At 39.8% G+C, this 20,100-nt stretch overlaps 1 protein-coding gene across 2 annotated transcripts in view; it reads left to right on the top strand.

Annotated features, from left to right (window-relative positions):
- The first annotated feature begins 10,006 nt into the window (after window positions 1–10,006).
- Window positions 10,007–20,100, top strand: part of LOC119732573 (substance-P receptor-like) — a 35,490-nt gene continuing 25,396 nt past the window's right edge. The window contains exons 1-2 of one of the 2 annotated variants that reach the window (XM_038206138.1): window positions 10,007–10,141; window positions 18,778–18,914. The gene's annotated coding sequence lies outside the window, so the exon portion shown is untranslated. Of the gene's footprint in view, window positions 10,142–14,333; window positions 14,455–18,777; window positions 18,915–20,100 lie in introns of those variants that run through there. The other variant, XM_038206136.1, reaches the window with a different exon arrangement.

The following is a 20,100-nucleotide window of genomic DNA, read 5'->3' as shown; positions in this document are numbered from 1 at the left end:
ACCAATAGCTTGTTTTTTATTCGTTAACTGACCACAGTAAGACATTATTCGTATACGTTCAATTTCACGAAAATTGTCAATTTCTTGAAACACTTCACTTTCGAAAACAATTCCAGGCCTTTCCCCCCCCCCTTGATTATTGAGACGTACGGAAATATGGGACCTCAAATGTAATTTGTTGCACCTTTAACCATTGTTATAACTCACCGATGTAATGTCGTTATGGCACTTATCTATAATATCCTATTTTTACGGAATTTATATCATAGTGGGTCATCTGTTAGCCCAAATAATTAAAATCTTTGGTGGGCGATTTCCTCTGTCGATAATGGAGAGGGCAGTTCAGTGACCCTAACATCTGAAAGGTCAAATATTGGTGACGTGCTCCCTAAGGATCTGATAGATCTAATGGATCATGCATTTTCCTGGGGTGACCTTCCTTTCATTCGCTTATTCCATTTGAAGGATGAAAAGCATTGGTTAAAAAAATAAAGAGACATATTGTGGAGGCATTATCTGGTAATTGTTTTCTGTTGGGGAAGGGTTGGTGGGATGGAGGCGGATTCCGATGCAATCTTGAGCGCATTGCGAAGGAATACTGACCTTTTATGCGAACAAGGCTAAAGGAAACGCATTGGAGTACCGCATGAAGGATCCCCACCCCAAAATACAGTGAAAATATTGTTCGTTTTCGAACATCAACACAGAGGACCGTACATGGATTAGCATTTTGTTTAGAATAACTAAGGAAACCTTCCTATGTTCAACGTCGGGGAGCTGTTTGATAAGAAATTTGTTTACCAATATTTCTTGCAAATTAAAGAAGCAGATGCTAAACCAGTCACGAGCGATATACGTCAGATGACGTATTTTCTGTGTCCATTTGCTGCTGAGCAAAAATTTAAGTAAGATTTGAGGCTTAGCATGGTGGAGATACTGATGAATGAAGGTTTGCGGAAACGCCATGTGGGAATAATTTCTCAAACAAAGAGAATGTTTCTACAAAGAACAAGAAGTTTAAACTCGACGTTCCGGTCAGTATGCTCGGACCGTCTTCTGACCGTCTTTATACCTCTGGGTTTTTTTTTCTTCAGAACCATTCTCTTTGTTTGAGAAATTATTCCCACATGGTGCTTCGGCAAACCTTTCATTCATAAGCAAAAAGTTTCTTCTGTTATCATATTTGTTGTTGTTTTATTGCAGCTGTAAGAAAATGGCTCCAGCTCATTATTTATTGTAATCATCCACCGCTGGTTACACGGATTAGGACCGGAAATTCTGTAGACTCGAGTTTCATATTACAGGCTAATAGGCATTTAATAGGTATGAGAGCTTTTTGATTTATAAGTTAGTAAAGACATTGGCTCAACGTTCTTCAATATGCTTGACATAATGGGATCGTAAATTGATAATAATAAGTGGCCTTCCATCAAGTGCACGAGATTTCCTTGAAAGCATTTTAAGACGAAACCCGCTTTAGGCATAACACCTGACCGGAAATTGATTTAATGTATCGAGTCATTTCCTCGATGTGGTTTATTCGTTTTTTTGGAAGGTATGTTTCTACTTGTATTTGACGAGATTTAGTCGGTGTTTTCAGGGGCTGTGTTCGCTATTAAAAATTATTTTCCCATAAATCTACCAAAAATTATGAATTATAAAACAGACTGGCTATACTTTGATGTAACACACTCGACGTGGTTATGGCCTACCACCTTTCTTAGTTGTACAAACTCGCGAGAGAACTTTTCCAAGACAAAAATAAAACTAAATTTCATGGTGACCGAATACAGAAAGGCCGGTAGAATTACTTTCTCAAAATTCTCGAGGATTATGAGATTCCCGATTCATTCAAAAATGTCCCCGATTGCTCCATGAAGTGTCGCCCTTTTTTCGCTTTCGGGGAGATGTAAGGCCCAGTCCGCCTCCCCCCCCCCCCCTAGATTGTAACTTCTGCTTATAAACAGTTCAGCCACAAACACGCTGCGGGATATGGTTTCCCTGTTTTCGAGTAAAAAAATTCAATATTTGTCTTATTCCTCACACTTCGCTACTGCCGTCGGTATGATTAACTTTTATTTTCGCACGAAACTGCACGGGTCTCAGGGATTTGGATAAAAGAAAAATGCGATGCAAATCTTGGCCCCAAGCTTGGAGCATATCTGTGTGCAGCTAAGTGCCAGTCGGACGCAGGGAGAGCAGTGAACTCTTTATCAGCTGCCGAGAACCCTCTGGTACTGCAAATGCGGCTGCTAACTCAAGCAGAACTTCATCACAAAAAGCTAGAAGTGAAAAGGAGTATTTCTCTGCGTTGACCAGCACATGTCAAAGCCAACAAGGCTTGAATATCGCCAGATATGCAGTCGAAAAGGCATTGTCCAATGACTGAAGGCTGTACTGAGTGCTTGGATATCGTTGGATTTTTTCTTTTGTTATCTGAGAAAAATCTGATATATAGGGTTCCATGTTTGGCAGAGCTGTAGGTGGTTTTGTGATAATGGGGTCATGAAAGTGGGATGCAAGAAAGACTTCTGCATGTAATGACCCATTCAGCGTCTCAGGCCTAACTAAACGTGAACAAGTGCGCTGCAAAGCCATTTTGTGTCCAAAATGTAGGCGCCCGTAGTAGCAATTTATGTTAGGTAAGCCTAGATTTCTGACCGAAGTTAGAATATTAAATGTCTGAAACAAAGTAAAGTTGTTAGGTTTGTGTAAATAATATTCAAAACAACGTGACTTCGTGCCAATTTCATAGTTGGCGAGACCTTAGCTTTGAAAAGGGTTGGTGAAATTAGACACTCTAAATGTACTAGCAAAAATTACTTTTGGTATATATACAGTTAAGAATGATTAAAAGTTAGTTTCCGGAATGGGAGAGTTCATTGATTTTTATCTGGCGTGCATTCAACTGCGAGACGATTATGTGTGCAAAAGATAGGCGAATAATATCCCTTCTTGGAACCCAAATACGTGCGGATTATTGGGGCGAGCTGTCCCGCGGGGCATTCGTGTAGGTTTTCTATATCATTACCGCACGAATCGGCCCGGCCAAATCGTGGCGGGGGTGCCCTGTTTTCTAAGGCTCTGGCAGCACCCAGTCTGTTTTTTCCCGGCCGCAAATCCTTTGGAAATCTAATTTCTCGTTCAAAGCGAATCTAATAAAGCGTCATAATGCGCTTCGTGATAGGCGCAGCAAGCCGGCCAATTAGGCTGTGCTCATTCCGTGAAAAATTGGCTTCTCGATTCTCGCTGGCGCGGCATTCGGTCTTCAGAGGCAGTCGGATCCGTTACAGAACAAACCCAGTTACATAAAGAGGTTTAACACAGTATTTTCAATACAAAAACAAACCCCATCGTTGCTTGGTTTTCAAAAACCCCAGTCGAGATTTATTTACAGTTATTATTATAAATTATACGGTTGATTACCCCCACAAATCCTCCCTCGGTAAAGGCTATTATTTCTTCATTATTACAAATCATGCGGTTTGTTAACCTCTGAAATTTTAATCGTGGAAAACCTTGGATAAACGCTACACTAAGTCTTGTCTCTGTTTTTAACCAACAAAAATGCTATAATTTGAGACTGTAACATTTGCATGTTGAACGAGACACTATACACTCCAATGGGTAGTTAGTAATCCTGCATAATATATGCGAAAGAGTCTTTGTTTTTGTCAGCGCATTGTTGTTTGTGGCGATGTAATGTCATGCAAGGAAGGAATACCATTTCTGCATGTCATACATCAATACAATGTATTAGTATATTCCTTTAAGAATTCAGTCTTTTAAGAATTCTGTCTGACCAGATTGTGCAAACCTGACTTTTTACAGTCGTGTCTCTCATCTCATGAGCTAATGACATTCCCTTTTTAATATGCTCGTACAAAACATCGACATCTGGTTTCAGACTGTACCGATTGGTTTTTGATTTTGGAATTCAAGTAATTTTTCCAAAAAGTTCGTCATGTTAGATATTCATTCATCTTTAAATTCATGAACAGTCGTGGGCAGTGAAGTTAGTCTGGCAGATATAAATTGAATAATATGGGTAGCATTAATAACTTATTAAAACTAAAAAAAAATAGAATGTTTAGCAGCAACTATTATTTCATCAAATATTTATTAGGATTTGTAAAGAAAAATCTACACAGCTTAAGATCAAGCCATATTTTATGTGGGATTTAAAAATGTCTTACTTGCGTTGCGGTTTATGTTCCCCAGTGAGAGATTTGTAATATGCTGCTTATATATTTACATTGTTCATTTTAATAATAAGCTTGCCGAAGACCTTTATGTGTACGAAGACCTTTTGATGAAGTCAGTGACCGCGGAGAGACGAAACTTTTAATCACTTTATCAATTTTGTTCTATTGCTTTTCTTGACATCCTATACGTCGCGAATGGTATAATATAAGATTATTTTTTAACATTTATACTCATTAATTCATGTTTTGTCTACATAATTAAGTTTCTCCTTGTATTCAATGAAGTTAGCGGAGAATGTAATTACTGAACTAAACTAACGAACTTTTCTGTAAGCAGAGAGCATTCCACAACTCACGTACTCTATTCATTAAGCCTTAACAAAAAACATACGCAGAATAAAACATATATGACCGAACCCTTCGACAGCGCAGCATGAATAGCATACCACTGAAGACTTGAAGTGTCAACTTTATTATTCGTGGCCTAATTATTCGTCAACGCGAACTTCGTGGGGCGTCATTTGTGATCGCATCAATCGGGTGCTGTACCCTAACTACCACTTAACGACATCCCACGACGAAACACAATAGTGAGTACGCCTACTGAGTAATCATTTCACACATCTTGGCAACGTTTTGTAGGCCAACTGTATAACAATTACAAAAATGGGTCAGTGCCTGCGATTTAGCCGACTAATCATCCGTAAAAGCTTCGCAGTATAATTGAAAACATTTGCGATGCTTAGAAACTATTAGGTATGACATATTGACCTATCGGAAGACAGGAATTATGATCCCCAAGGGTAGACGCGTGGCACATCGTTTTGAAATCTAAGTGAAGCTAATATTAGATTGGCCTATTGCCGATTCGCTGAATCTTAAAAAGGCTTTCAAAGCGAGAGGTTTTCCATTGCCATAAAAAAACAGGAAACGTACTTTCGATCAGGGTCGAATGTCAGGCCCGCTATACCTTTTCCCATTGTATTAACAAAAAGCATTTGAATACAAATGAAATGTGACCATGCTGTCGAAGTTGAACTCCTGTTTAGCTCAATGTGCTAAAATAGAGTCTCTTAAACTCATTTAAAGTTAACGACAGTCGTATGCATAATCGGATCGTGAAAGAAATAATTTACGTGGAACCCCCCCCCAGGAAAAAAAACCATGACATTTTAAGGCCGCGAAGCATTTCGGAGAACGAGAAGTGACACGTAAAACTCGCTGTGTGCTATTCTTAGCAGACATTCATGATGTATGTGTGTCTTCATGCGCTTCATGTCTGCTCTCGTCAATTTGTGATGCCGTACCAAAAAAATCTCAATTCGACACGTTGGATTCTCCCCAAACGATTCGCGTTAAGGCCAAAAAAAAAGTCTCCGGTTTCTGGTATGCGCGCGCGTCGCCGTAGCCATGCGCGTCGGCAAAATGAATTTTTTTTTTTAATACAAGATGATGTCTCAAAACCGCCAAACTCACTGGTTTGACTGGAATCCTGCTGCTGCACAATTTTAACGTGTTTTTAGATGGGGTTATGATCGAGAATAAGCTTTATGTGGCCTCTCTGGACTCCCATATATTTGCACTATGTTTAGTCGGGCACCATTTGCAGTCATCAGCCGAAATTTGAAGCCCCCCCCCCCAAAAAAAAAAAAACAGGTAAAAAAAAAAAGCCGCGTCGCCGCACCACTTTTGGGGCAAGCTCCATACCAGAAACCGGAGACTTTTTTGGGGGGCCTAATCCATTCTTTTTCCCCACTGTGATCGATCAAAAAAATGTTGCAGTAGATTATGTATGGCGCCACAAACTCACAGTGGGAGAATTACACTTGTCCCAACCTCCCTGATGTGAGAACTGTCATGTGTTAGACTATTTTTGAGTGGTTTGAAAGTGTGAGAGCAGCAAGTTACAACAACATGCTGCCAGTTATCATGTCCGGATACGATTGTTTTCATCATGCAGGTGGATAAGTTCCCGGCGGTTGTTTTAATGCTAAAGACCGACAATGTATTGTAACCTCAACAGGTGCAAGAACATTTTATGTCTTTTGTATTGCCATCTTTGGGTGCATTTCCTTGACATTGATTATTTAGAAGTTATGTCTGCCTCTCTATTTTTTTTATTGTGAAGAACAAAAGCAACTCACCTGGCAGCACCCCAGGGCTTTCTTTCTCTTTCCTCAAAGGCTGACACACGTTGAGGATGAATAGCTTCGTATAATGTGAGTCATTAGTCGATTTTGCTGTAACCTCACCTGAATAAATGAATAAAAAAAGATTTTGCCAATAGCCGAATGTTTCGCCATTATGTTGTAAAAGCAACCTACGTGTACGCCATGCAGGCTACCTGACTGAGTCGAGTTTTGGTCATATTTTCAAAAATCAGAATTGTTTGTTAAACACTGCTCAAGCGAGATCATACTAGATTATCATCTTGTTCCTTGACTACTCAGTGTGTAAGAACTAGAAGGCAACTCGTCTTAATAATTTTTCTTTTTGATATGAGGACGAACCATGACAGTTCCCTATGCCGTGGCTGATTTATAATTTGCAATTTTGAAATCACGAGTGAAAATCTAAAAGAATGGCAGTCCCTTGTGAAAAATTGTGGAGAAAATATCAATCGATATGTGATGATCAGCAACTCTCTTTTTGGCCCTTAGGAAAGGTGATGAAACAGGTCATTGTCATAAATCAACATTACAACTCAAAAGCCACCTCATGTGTACAAAATAATAATGAAAAGATATTCTAATTAAAATTCCCCCTTTCGCTTCTGGCCCTACATTCTACTTAAAAAAAATGTGTACATTGCTTTTCTGTAATTGCAATGTATTCGGCATATTGTTTAGAGTCCGAGAGACAATGTGATGGTAGCTTGGCGCATTTCTGTTTATGTGAAATGACATTGACCATTTCAATGGATGACGTATTGCAATGACCACAGCTGTATTGTATATATACAACGTTTTGTGGATAAACTATCCTCTAACACATTGGAATGCAATTGGTACGTGTTGTAGGCTATTTGGCTTTAAAATGTATTAAGAAGTCAGTCAGTCAAGACAGGCTTTGAATAGGTTATTAATGATCAATGAAAATATCCGTGTCGCTGTTCCTGTCTGTTTACTTGTCATCGTGAATTTTCTTCTGTCCTCTTTCACGTTTTGCAACCTCGCCTCTTTCTTTTGTTAATAACTCCGTGTCCTTTATGGGAAATGTCTAGCATGTTTACAGTTCGGCTGCACCAATCTCAAATGTTTGCAAGTGTTTACAACAATTACAAACAATCTGGGCTTTGTAGTAAATTGCAGCGCTCTAAATATTTCATGTGCCTCCTCATAATTCAAATGAATGGTCCATTTGAGTTAAAACAAATGGTCCATTTGAGATAAAACAAATGGTACGTTCTTTACTTTTCAATGTTTGCAGTGCAGGAAAGCAAACTTTTAACAAAAATATCGTTATTTCGCGTAAAGATATACGACAGAGCTCGCAAAAACAAAAACTGTAATTTCCAGAATAGTGGATTTTTATGCAACTTGAATAGCTATTTACCAAATGTACACGATTAGGCCAAAAAAAAAAGTCTCCGGTTTCTGGTATGCGCGCGCGTCGCCGTAGCCATGCGCGTCGGCAAAATGAAAAAGTTTTTTTTCAATGAAAGATGATGTCTCAAAACCGCCAAACTCACTGGTTTGACTGGAATCCTGCTGCTGCACAATTTTAACGTGTTTTTAGATGGGGTTATGATCGAGAATAAGCTTTATGTGGCCTCTCTGGATATATTTGCACTAAGTTTAGTCGGGCACCATTTGCAGTCATCAGCCGACATTTGAAGCCAAAAAAAAAAAAAAAACCAGGTAAAAAAAAAAAAAAAGCCGCGTCGCCGCACCACTTTTGGGCAAGCTCCATACCAGAAACCGGAGACTTTTTGTTTTGGCCTTAGACAGTTTGTACAGAATGTGTCAAGAGAGAGGGCGGCCGTTTAAGATCAAATCAAACTATTAAAATTCGAAAGTACAAGCGTCTTTTTTTCATGTTTTAACATCACTAAAACACGGGATGCTTTGCAGGCCTACATGTTTTTGACTTATCCTTCATGCGATTTGGGAAATTACTTTAATCGATTTCAAATAAAGCACATTTCGTTCCAATTAAAGATTGGATTCGAACATCTCTAAAAAGTAGTGGAAAAAACATTATTCTCGTCTTTGGGAAGTTTTACAAGTCCATATTCACATTGATTTTGACTTTAGGCATGAATCGAACCAGAAGCCGACAGTTGCCGCTCATGATGATTCTCTGGAACATTTAAATTATGGATGAGTGTCGGATGAATATAAATGTTCTTCTTGAAATTCACACCTGCAGCAAAGCCGGATAAAACTCACCAAAGGCTCACAGGCACCAGACTTAAAAGAAGAGCAGTTCACTGACCAGCTCGCTGTTTCACAATAAAAATGCCTTGAAGAGAGAAATGAAATGCCACTGTCTATAATTGCTTTGCTCAATGTTGAGCAATGATATTCAATATTTATGGAATTGTTGAAGAGACATTCAGTGCCAGTGGATAATCCCTTGTGTGCCTCATGTTCGATCCCACGTGTATTTGGCAACAAAAGGATATGAAACCTACGAGTTTTGGATTACATTTTAATTTCCGATTTAACGTCCCATCTAAATAATGGACCCGCTGGGATAAAGTTGGATTGATTGGTTACGGATTCTCGGTCTGATCTGGTCAGACTACTCAAGCACCGACAAACATGCCGAAATATGCTCTCAGATACTGTGCAATAACAAATTTATTAAATCGGCAATTTCAGTCAGATTAGAGCAAATGGAAATCGTGTAAGTTGATATGAAAACATAATATCATTTGCAAGCACACGGGACTTCCAGGCACCTGTATTGGAACAACAGCGTGTATGTATATGGTTTCTTACATAGGTTTGCCGAAACAATTGTGATGACGGGATGTTGTGAAAGGAAATAAAGGAATGTCAGTGAAATTGGCTTTAGACGTTTATTCTTGATGACAGGCTCCTGAAAAATTTGACCCTATCTCCTCCGATCGATGAATATTATACATTAACATTTGACTGAAAATATAAAGGATCTCCTTGAAGACGTTCATATTAATGTTTTTGTGTAAAGTCCGACCAATCATATTTGTCAGATTGTACAATTTACCCTAAAGGGGGGGGGGGGCGAATCCGCCCCCGCCCTCAATTTTTTCCGCGATAGCCTCGAATTTTTTTTTTTCGCGACACCAGCTGTTATGACTTTTTAGCCTCGAGCCTTGCGCATCTTTTGACACCAAAAACATAAAATCACTTACAAAAATTTTACGGCGCTACGCGCCGAGAAAACTGAATTTGCCCATATACGTAGTGTACACAGAGGCAGAATTACCATTCGTGCATATGAATAATTAATTAACCATAATTCCAAAACTCTTTTAGTCATGAAATTTCTTGGGTATGTTTATGAAGAGTTTTTTATGCATAAGCCGAGTTTCACAATTTTTTGTCACTCCATGGCTAAGATCTTGGGGGGGGGGGGGGGGGGGGGGAGGGGGAGGCGGCGGAAATGGTCAAAATAACCCGGCCCTTTTAGGGAAGCATTTCAATTCACAGATCGTCTTGATAAAAGTGCATACCTTCACGGCTTAAACGGGGCAGAACACAGCGACAATTAAACTACATGAGGATGTCTGCGTTGGCTTAAATTTCCAGACAATCATCGGGGGGTTCCCATCATGCATGCACGCGGGCAGACTGGCGTGGCTAATTGGTCTCATGACCCAATACCATATTTTTTATTTTCGACTGGGAAGCTTTGCTTAATGTACCGCGGGAGGAAATACCCGCGTTGTGATTTGAAGCACGATTTCGGACCCTGAGGGCGTCAACCGGGCCAGGTAAACATGTCTGGTGAGTATCCGAACTATCACCATGATCGAGGCGTGATATATGAAAACAAAAAGTTGCCAAACTAATTTCAGGGAAAAAAACACCCCAGTCTTATCCTTAATTTGATACCGAGGTGTGATGGCTTAATTGTCATGAAATACATTGGTGTGAGTTTAGTGATTAATTATGAACTGAGAACGCTTACCTTGCGTGATGGAATGTAGATACATGTGGATGGATCATGCAGTTACTCCTACTTATACTTGTTCTTTGCACGAAACTGCTACATCGGAACAAACACGAGAATTTATTTTACATATGAAAATGGCGTCCTTATGGCCGTACAGTGATTGGCTATTGCGTATTATGCCCATTGAAGTGTAGCCAAGCTTGCAAGCATGTCGTCTTTCTAAAACGGAACAGTGGAAAAATGTAATGCGCTCTTAGTTCTGTTTCGCTATTTTTAAACAAATGCACATTTTATTTGTTTGTTTTGCATAACAAAAAATAATACCCGTCCTTACTTTGTGTGCTGCTCTGCTCTTACGTAAGGGAATAAATTTAAAGAACCATTCATAAATACCTAAGACAGTTTACCCATTATTATTCGTCGAGAGCCCCTCACGTGGCCGGTTTTAAACGGTTAATAAAGACATTGCTGGCTGGTCTTAAACACTTTTCCAGCGTCACATGAAATTTGGACTCGTATGAAATCCAGTGCCATCACCGTTTTATTGATTGAACGTTCACAATCCTATACGGGTGCGTACGTAGGCATGCGCAATACTACCAGTGAGTCAGTATTTCATAGCCCTAAATTCACACTACACCGTAGTCTGGTTCTCAGACCAAAAGATTCTGACTATTCCTGATGAATAAGGTCAGGTAGCCTCCGGTAATACATTGTATTACAATTTACTGAGATTTTCCAAAACTCGGTCTTCATTCGGCTCCGCCTACTAACAGTCCTATTTGGGTGCCTAATTTTGAAGATTCCAGATCAACATTAGTCAATGTTATCTTACAGAAACATCAGACTGTATTACGAAGCAAGTGATTTATTTCAAAATTTGATCAGAACATTGAAAGCAAAAAGTGATAAAGCTAAATCGGAAACGAAGCCGAGATTTTAAAAAGGGCCATCAATGTCGTCATGTTTATTTTTAGCCACGGAGGCTGCCTGACCTACAATTTAGACCTGAGCGTCGGGAATAATTGTCAGGTCTGGGAACCAGACTAACTACACCGGTACATCTGCGTTGTGCGCTACATCACACAGTACGCGCGACGCGCGCGTCAATCTCCATATAAGGAGTTGTTTACCAGAGGGCCTTACCATTGTTGCCAGAGGGGTGTTTTGTTGATCGAAATCGTTGAAAGTATATAATGTTTGACTTGTTTTGAATTTTGGTCCTAACAGTTTTTCTGCTCGGGTAATTATCAGCATCCAGACTCCAACCGGTCTTAAACATAGTGTTTAAAACCTCCGAAGCACACATTTATTCCCTTATTCAAGTAGCAAGCGCCTGCGCGTGGAGCCTCTCTTTAAGCTTATTTGTGCAAAGGTCTGACGTCATCACAGGAAATGAACCAGATTAGTGTGCGCCGGTGTGGGATAAAGCGCACAAATTCAATTTGAAATCTAAACACCAGAAATAGACCAAAGGGATGCCGGTGATGTACCAACCGTACATCAAGATCCTCCGTATACCTGAACGTGAGTCCTTTCATCATCTGAGCATACGACATCCAGTCTTAAATCTTTGCTACCTGTATATCTTATGTTCTAGTTTATCAGCCTCCTTCCTGTTACCAATTTTAATGAGAAACGCTTTGTCAAAGCGTGTCTTTAGAAATCGCAAATAAATTAAACACCAACCAAAGGTAAAAATTAAATTTTACATTAATAAGAACCTACTCAGGATATAGTTTTGTTTCATAATTATCTTAGATAATTTTTTTTTTTACAGCTCGAACCGTACATCCTCTGAATTGTGAAGCCTTTACCTTTTATGAAAACGACCTTTTCCGTGGTAGCAAAAAGCTTGTTTAGTCATGGCGCGATATTAGATTTAAAATCTTGCTTACACAATATGGCGGCCATAAAATTGACTGCGCGGCGCGGCGGTGTAAAGGCACGCGCACGAAAGCCGCCTGGAAGCGGTAATGTATTAGACTACGTATCAAATTACAGGATATTAAGGCTGATTGGTGCAGCTAGTGTCATTGCCCTCACCTGCTACGCAGCGCACACTGAGCGCAGTTGGTCGAAATTGCTGGCTCGAGCGTCTTGGTGTGAAGGCTAGTGGCATCACCATCACTCATGTTCGCTAAAAATGACCCCTCACTGCTTTCGAAATTGGAGGTGCATAACATAGGGCATGTACATCGGAATTGTTGGTATGCAGTCTCTTGAATGCCTTAATCCCTTGAGGATTTGCTGCACCAGGTATATATAGCGCAAAACCAGGTCGTGAAAAGACGTACAAGTGTGGAGCTATAAAGTTTATTTTATTTTTCAGAACTGGAAAAAAAACCTTGACGAGTTTCGAACCGCTGTTTGTCTTAACATTAAATCCATTGTAACTTGTGATTTATTTCCTTTATGTAGGCATATTGCTTCTGATCGGGGAGGTTTGAGATCACTACGACCCTCTAATGGTCTTGTGCTGCAGCAGTAATAATATTGTACTATACACATGCCCAGATATCTTCACTCTTTAAAGAGATGGCCTACTTTTAACACTAACACTGCTTATGCAAGATGTCCTTATACGTTATCTCGAAACCTTACTTGTGTTTTACACGGTTTTGTAATATTGGTTTCAATATCCAAAGTACATTGCACAAGATACAATTTCTTAATATATATTTTCGTCCCACAACCATAGCTATGCTGACTAGAATTCCAAGCAACGCCATCTTATCTGAGCGTAGGATTAACTGCCTCATCCTCCAGGCTAGAGAAGGCACTCGTCTACTCTGGCCAGGGATTTAGTTGTAATTTTCTTTTCATTGGTTACTCGAAAGCCCCTTACCCCACACTCTCACGGTCATTCAAATGCAAGCTGAAATGCAAGTACATTTAAATTGCAGACACGATTGCAAACAACCGGACGTATCTCACTGCAAATTCAAGTAAGGCTATCAAGGAGTTCATTTACCGAAAATACTCCACGCAAGGGAGTTAATTGATTTGGTTTATTTATCAGCAACATCCAGCTGTAAAAAAGGATGAACTGTAAAAAAAAAGAAAAAAAAAAAGAAAAACCCTGCCTTTCAAATGTACCGCGTGTTGTTTAAAAATGTATGTAAAGTTAATGCTATTGCGAGGAATACGAAGAAAAGCACATGAAAATACAATACCCCCTTTGCGGTTTTTTTTAAATGAAAATGTTCAAGCTATAATACGTAAAGAAACGTTGCTTTAAACACGATTTAAAAAAGAAATCAAACAAAAAATCACCACATTTATTGAAATACATAATATCGTATCTCATGCCGACTTGATTTATATTGAATTTAAATTATGGGGAAAACACTGAACGCCGACCATTTTTGCCAATTGTTGCATTTTAATCTCTCGACAGCTCTCGACTATTATGAGACAAAGCTAAAACAGCTCCTCGCCTCATTGAATTTCTGGACTCGAAATGGATGGTAGCTGGACCTACGTGTGATGACGCATGCATGCAACCTATGTCTATCGATCGTATGGATGTGTTTTGGTGCGTTGTTCATTGACGCCATTGTGTGTCCATGGGAAGCTAGTTCACGGTCATAACTCTCCTTGTCCAGAGTTGTAGATTGGGTATTGCGCCCTCTGTTGGGATTAAGTTCCGAAATTAGGTACACGGTTGGCAGAAATATCTATTACTTCTTGGAGTCGACTTGCATCAGTAGATGAGCAGTTGAATTGAGAACCATCCTAGTTATTCATGCTAGAGCGTTTGTTTTATACAATCCTTTTCCCCATTTTTCTTTCTTTTATTATTGTATTGCATTTTAATTTTAATTTTTGATTAACGAAATTAGCGATAACACGAAGTGTTTCCAATAGGATCCATAAACAAATTCTTTGCATTGCGACCGTGCGCTTAACAATGCATAGCGCGCGTCCACGCGGAAACCGTATACATTGTTATACATTGTATACAATTGTATACATTGTGACGCGAGGCGTGCACAGACCGAATTTAAGTTAGATCACAGTTCGGCAGCAGAGCGAGGGGTTTGGCAGGACTGTGAGTCTGTCGCGATATCGGGAAAGCTTGTTGAAGCTTTCGAGGGTTGTGGACTGTACTATAGGACGCTGTGACAAGCATAGGCAGGAAGTAAGTGAATTGTTGTTCCTTCAAAAAGATGGGAACTTGATGATAAATAAGTGAAATTCCTTTTGTTGTTGTTGATTGATTGCCAGTTTATAATCTTTCTCGCGTCATGCGTCTGTTCGTACGTTTGGTTCTTGCGCTTCAAAGTCGCTAAGAGTAAGCCTTTTGCTTCGGTGGATATGATTAGTGAAACCACAGGACACACAATTCATACTACATGTACATGTATAATTGCAGATAATTTTGAAAATGTTGTGCCTACCGTGCTGCTGAAATAAAACAAAATTTTCCGGACTTCATTTGTTAATTTTTACACAGTAAATACCAATCTCATTAAGCCACTGTGTCCAATTAATGTTTTCTTAGCACATACGCCCAAGTTGACTTTATCATGTATGAATATCAAACAAGATTTCACTCATTGGATTTTCGGCTCTACATTTACCATGTGGAGATTATTCGAGTGTGATGTTATTTTTGCATTATAAGCTGGCCTTACTCAACTGTAGCTCAACACTGCTATTTTAGAAGTATACCCCAAAGCTCGAGTTCTCGAAAATAATTAACTACTGATTGTCTTTTTTACTTAAAACCCCAGAACATCCTTCAATGCTAATTTTTTTTTTGAATATTTGAACGTATGTTGTTAAGAGAGCATTGTATAGTTGAGTAAACAACTTACCGTAAATCATTTTCGGCTGCTTAAATGTAAAGAAGTTCGGAAAAAAATATTGTTAAGAAATTGTGGTAGTTGCTGATTTGCCCAATGTAAACAAGACGAGTTAAATTTCTTCGTTGTGATATGAGACTCAACACGTCGATTGAGGCCCGAGTATCGTGTTTCTTTGCAGTTACTGCAAATATAATATGCCGTTAATATCTTTATAATATCGTATACAAAGCTTCAGATTGCTTCCACGTCCTTCAACGACGTGTAACTGCACTTTCGTTATCGGATGTTAGAAATCCAACACAGCGAGTATTTAGCCAAGCAGAAACCGATAGCCTTGTCAGTTTATTATGAAAACACAGGATCGGTGAGATCACCATCACCTATGGTGAAGTTCTGGTCAGCAATGTGCGAAAATTGTCTCAAATTCTCCATTCAAGCTGACCTGAGGGCAGTCTTCTTCTGTGCCGTCCTCACGGTCAATTTCATTTTGCCAACTTCGTTGCCAGTCACATTACGTCCCATCGAGTATTAATGTCGTGCTTCGTTAGACTCCAATTATCAGTGTTGATCTGCGTAAAGCTCTTTTTACCAGAGAAGCCACTCCAAGAGCAGGCCGTGCAATCACTGGACGTTTTTAAGATCAGTTCTGTGAAATTTGTGCCCAACTTTATCCTGATATCTGGTTGTATATTTTGCATCAACGAAATTAGATTTTAAAGATGTTTGCAAAGAATATCTCATCTTTGACGGTTTTGCCACAAACTCTGTGCATCATTTTCCTAAACTTAGTGAGCTAAGTGGTTTATTTTGTAGTCCACTTTGCCCAATCGGCATGAATTTCAAACAATTTAAAACAAATCTAACTGTTCCTCTTGCACAAATTTTGGATAATTCGAAGCTGTTGTTCACGTCGTCAACTGATATTACCTCGCTGAGCAGGATTTCTTGGTCTCACAGACTTAACTTTCCATTTAAAGTCCCTTCTTTTATCCTCTCTGTTGGGATAAAAGTACATTGCTTGACATGCATTTCAAAACGAAATTCATGCGCATAATAAATTGCAATATTAAGTTAAAAATATGGCAAAAATATGTTGTGCACGAATGTACATAGTTGTGATAATTGAGTAAATAAAAATGAAAATCCCTCGTGCATTAGTTTGTGCATGAGGGATTTATCCTGAAATCAAGACACCCTTTGGCTCTATAACCACCGAAGAAGAGTTCTCCTTTACTCCTGGGTGTTTAAAGAATCAAACCAAATTTCCCTCAAACGCCAACGTGCTATTTGCTCGCGGCTTTGACGAGATAATTATTCCCTTTCCGACGAGCAATCTTGCAGAATTGTCAATCTTTTTTTCCACGGAGTCCCCTGCTCATGCGACGAGGCCGAGTTGACAGCTTAATCTCACAGACGGCCCTCTGGAGGGTCCAGCAACCGCCAAAATCAACCTCGTGCCAAATCTGAGTAAACACTGAGAACGGGACCATCCACTCCAGGGACAATCTCAGTCAAATTGCCTCGATCTCCATATTTCAGTCTGATTGCGCTCACTCACAAAATACGTGGATTGCAAAACGAACATGGCGGTAATGATATCGGCAGTTGGAGAGAGGATCTTTCGATGTCGTTGACATGGGTAGTGGCTTTATCTCTCAGATTTTGTATTGAACAGATAAGAAGATGCATGATCAAACCGGTCCTCAAATCAACATTATAATCAAAGTAGTGACATTAAAAAAAAAAATAAAAAAACACGCAATGGAGGGTATAGTAGCAATTACTGCCGAGAACTATGAAACGCGGACTTGAACATCGCCCCCTAGAGTCGGATGGTGGGGTATGAACCTTGAGGAAGTATAGTAGTTCGATGCTGAATGCCGTTTGGGATGAGGTAGGCACACAGACAGCGTGCAGACAGCGTGCAGCATGCAATGCACATTATGTTTTCACATCTACCTCCAGTTAATCTACACGTTAGATTGCGATGGCTTATATTCGTTTTGAGCACGTACCCTTAGTCCTGACAATACCATTTATTCACAGCGCCAAGAATCTCTCCGTTTGATCATTGTGCTGTTAAGCATATCGTATCTAATTGCAGCCAGTCAGACGAAACAGTTGTGCATGGTAGGTCAGACACGGATTGGAGGTGGCTTTTAAGGAAGACGAAGACTTCTTCCCCGCATAAAGTTCGAAAATAGCAGAAGGAAATGAAAAAGTCGTCAAAAGTAGTCATTAAGGTCTTTTTTACATTCCTTCAACCGTGGCCAATGAAGATATGCAAATGTATAGCCGCTTCTTATACCCAGTGTCACAAGAGCATAACAATATGATGGCCGTTGACTGGCAATAATTGTGGCTATTTTTTTGTAGCCTGGGGCAACAAGCGAGCGTTCGACCACTGTCCTATCGAGCACCGAACGAATATCCCTTTTTCAACTTGATTAAACGTGTAAATAGATCTGCGAGACCTTTAAGTGTCGAGTGAAGACATTCTTCTTCTTTTGTTTTTGGTATCGTCCTGTCGCCAGAAGCGACAGGGACGCGAGTAGTGCTCGTCTTGTTTGTTAGTGGCGAGTATTGAGGGACTTGTCAAAAACAATACGATGATTCCCTGAGTGGTTGAGCTCTGATGAAAATACAGTCTGATGTTTCACCGTCTTTTACATGGACGCATTTAATTCCATCGCAATTTCAGACTAAGGTCAGGAAGCAACCTAAGTTGCGCGTAGAATGTAATAACATCTTGGAAATGAGAGGTACATGGTTTCGACAAAGTTTCATGTGTTTGACAAGATCTTGTACCCAAGCACGAACATGTTCACCAATTTCGTTTACAACATTCCATACAGTTGCGGTGTGAAGAAACTAATACATATAACAGGCTTTAAGTCAGAATACTTCTATTACAACGAGAACGAGGTGGATTGGTTCGTGATTTCGCTAATTTCGAAGGAAGGGCAAGAACCTGTCCAAAAGTAAGAACACATATCTCGGTGGTTCCTACATCCCTGTTATAGCATACTAGTTTCTTTCACTCTATCGGTGTTTTACCTTGATTTTTTTTACTGCAGTGGGGCTACTTTTGTACAGAGACCATTTCCCTTAACATCGCCTTCCCCTGAAAAATCTGAATATTGTAACAAGGTGGGTAAAATATTCGAATAAACTGAGGATAAGATGAGATGGCAGTTTGGAATAATAAAAAGAACCTACTCGCGTCTTGAGGCATCCCAAGTTATGCCGGCAACGTTGTTATACACGACCCAATGTCGTTTAATGGTAACACCCAATCAAATTATCTCTATTGCTTACTAATTGCTGGAGAACGTGTCGTCACTCCATTGCTCACGAACTGGCTTATTAACATACCAAAGAAAATAAGCTAAAAGTAAAAGTAACTGACAGTGATGCATGGATTCTTGGCCACTATTTACAAACTAATACAAAGGAATAGGTAAATGATCTTTTCATTAAAGCGGCATTGATTGTGTGCCCATTTTACTCTACTTATGCATCTGCTGATGCTATACGTTACTGATTTATGCAAATTGCCACTGCCATGCTTTTGACAGTAACCAGGATTCGCGCCATTGATATGCAGCCTTTGCAGGTTGGTTAAAAAGTACTGATTCGTTTCTCATCGACAGAACGTGAGTGTGTGCAGTGATACATCACGTAGTGCTAGCGACGCCACACACGCAGGAGCAAACCTGAGACATCATCGCCTGAAGCTGACTAATTGAGTGGACGTCGTTTGCAGTCGTTCCTTGCTTGTGACTTCATGGTAAGTCTTTGATGCGAATCTGAAAACTTAAATACAAATAGTCGTAGCTTTAGCGAAAAGCTCAGTGAACATTTGTTTTGTTGTGGATTTGATCTGAATTGGTATATTGTTTGTGCAGTAATTTAGCAAGACTTCAGGCCGACTTCTACATTTTGATTTGAGCTCCTTCAAGCTCTGAAGGAAACTTCTAAGTTGATGTTATTCTGACTTTCTTTAATCTTAGGTTTCATGACACATACATTCAGAACGTTGGTTATGTTGTGATATGAGGTGTCGACATCCTGAGATAATGTTATCACGAGATAATGAAACCGGGAGCAATAAGGAAAGTTAGATTCGGAAAATATTTACTTCGAGACGAGGAATAGGAGCGACCGAAAAGGTGTAAGGGCTGGCGACATTTTCGCGCAGCTAGGACAAAATGTTAGAACTAAAATCGATAAATTAAAAAAAAAACACTTTGAAGAGACGTGCGACATTCTATTTTAGCGATGCTATTCCGTGGCAAATTGCCACTGAAAACTACATCTTTTCGGGATGTTGTCAAAGCCTTGACGAATTACTGCGGAGAGGTGACATCCTACTTTCAGGATGTTGTCACCAAAAGACATTTTTTGTTTCCATCCTCTGATACGAACCTTTACGGAAAAACGGCGTCATAGTCTTAAGATTTCATCCCGTGACAAATTATGTGTAACCCGTCATCGCGAACTGGCTGAAGTCGCGATTAACAAAACAATGTTCTCCAGGGGCAGGGAGGATAGTTCTTTGATAGCTGATCGGGCTACCCAGGTTGTAAGACGACATAACATAAAAATATGAATTAAAGCTCTAGAACATTATTATATACTCTGACAGGTGCAATGAGAGCAAACAAAGAATGCTGACTCTCGAAGTTGATTGTCTATATCCACCAAGTTTCAGTGGATCTTGCCTAGTTTGAAATACTAAAACGGCAGGATAATGGTGCAAAATTCAAACCCAACCAAACCGGCTCGGTTTTGGGATTGTTGATCGCTTATGAAGTTTGGGTGAGGCTGTCAACGACATGAAAGACACCTCAGCTTCCTCAAGACCTCCTTAGATTTCAAGATGGCGGATAAAACCCCTTCCCCTATATCCCAGTCTTAGATCGGTAACATACCGTCACTATCACTCCGCCCGTGCTCAACGAAGCATCATTATG

Source organism: Patiria miniata, unplaced genomic scaffold (genome assembly GCF_015706575.1).
Source record: "Patiria miniata isolate m_02_andy unplaced genomic scaffold, ASM1570657v1 HiC_scaffold_24, whole genome shotgun sequence".
In the NCBI taxonomy this organism is placed as follows: Eukaryota; Metazoa; Echinodermata; class Asteroidea; order Valvatida; family Asterinidae; genus Patiria; species Patiria miniata.
The sequence above is the reverse complement of the archived record's forward strand: the minus strand, read 5'-3'. Positions and strand labels throughout refer to the sequence as shown.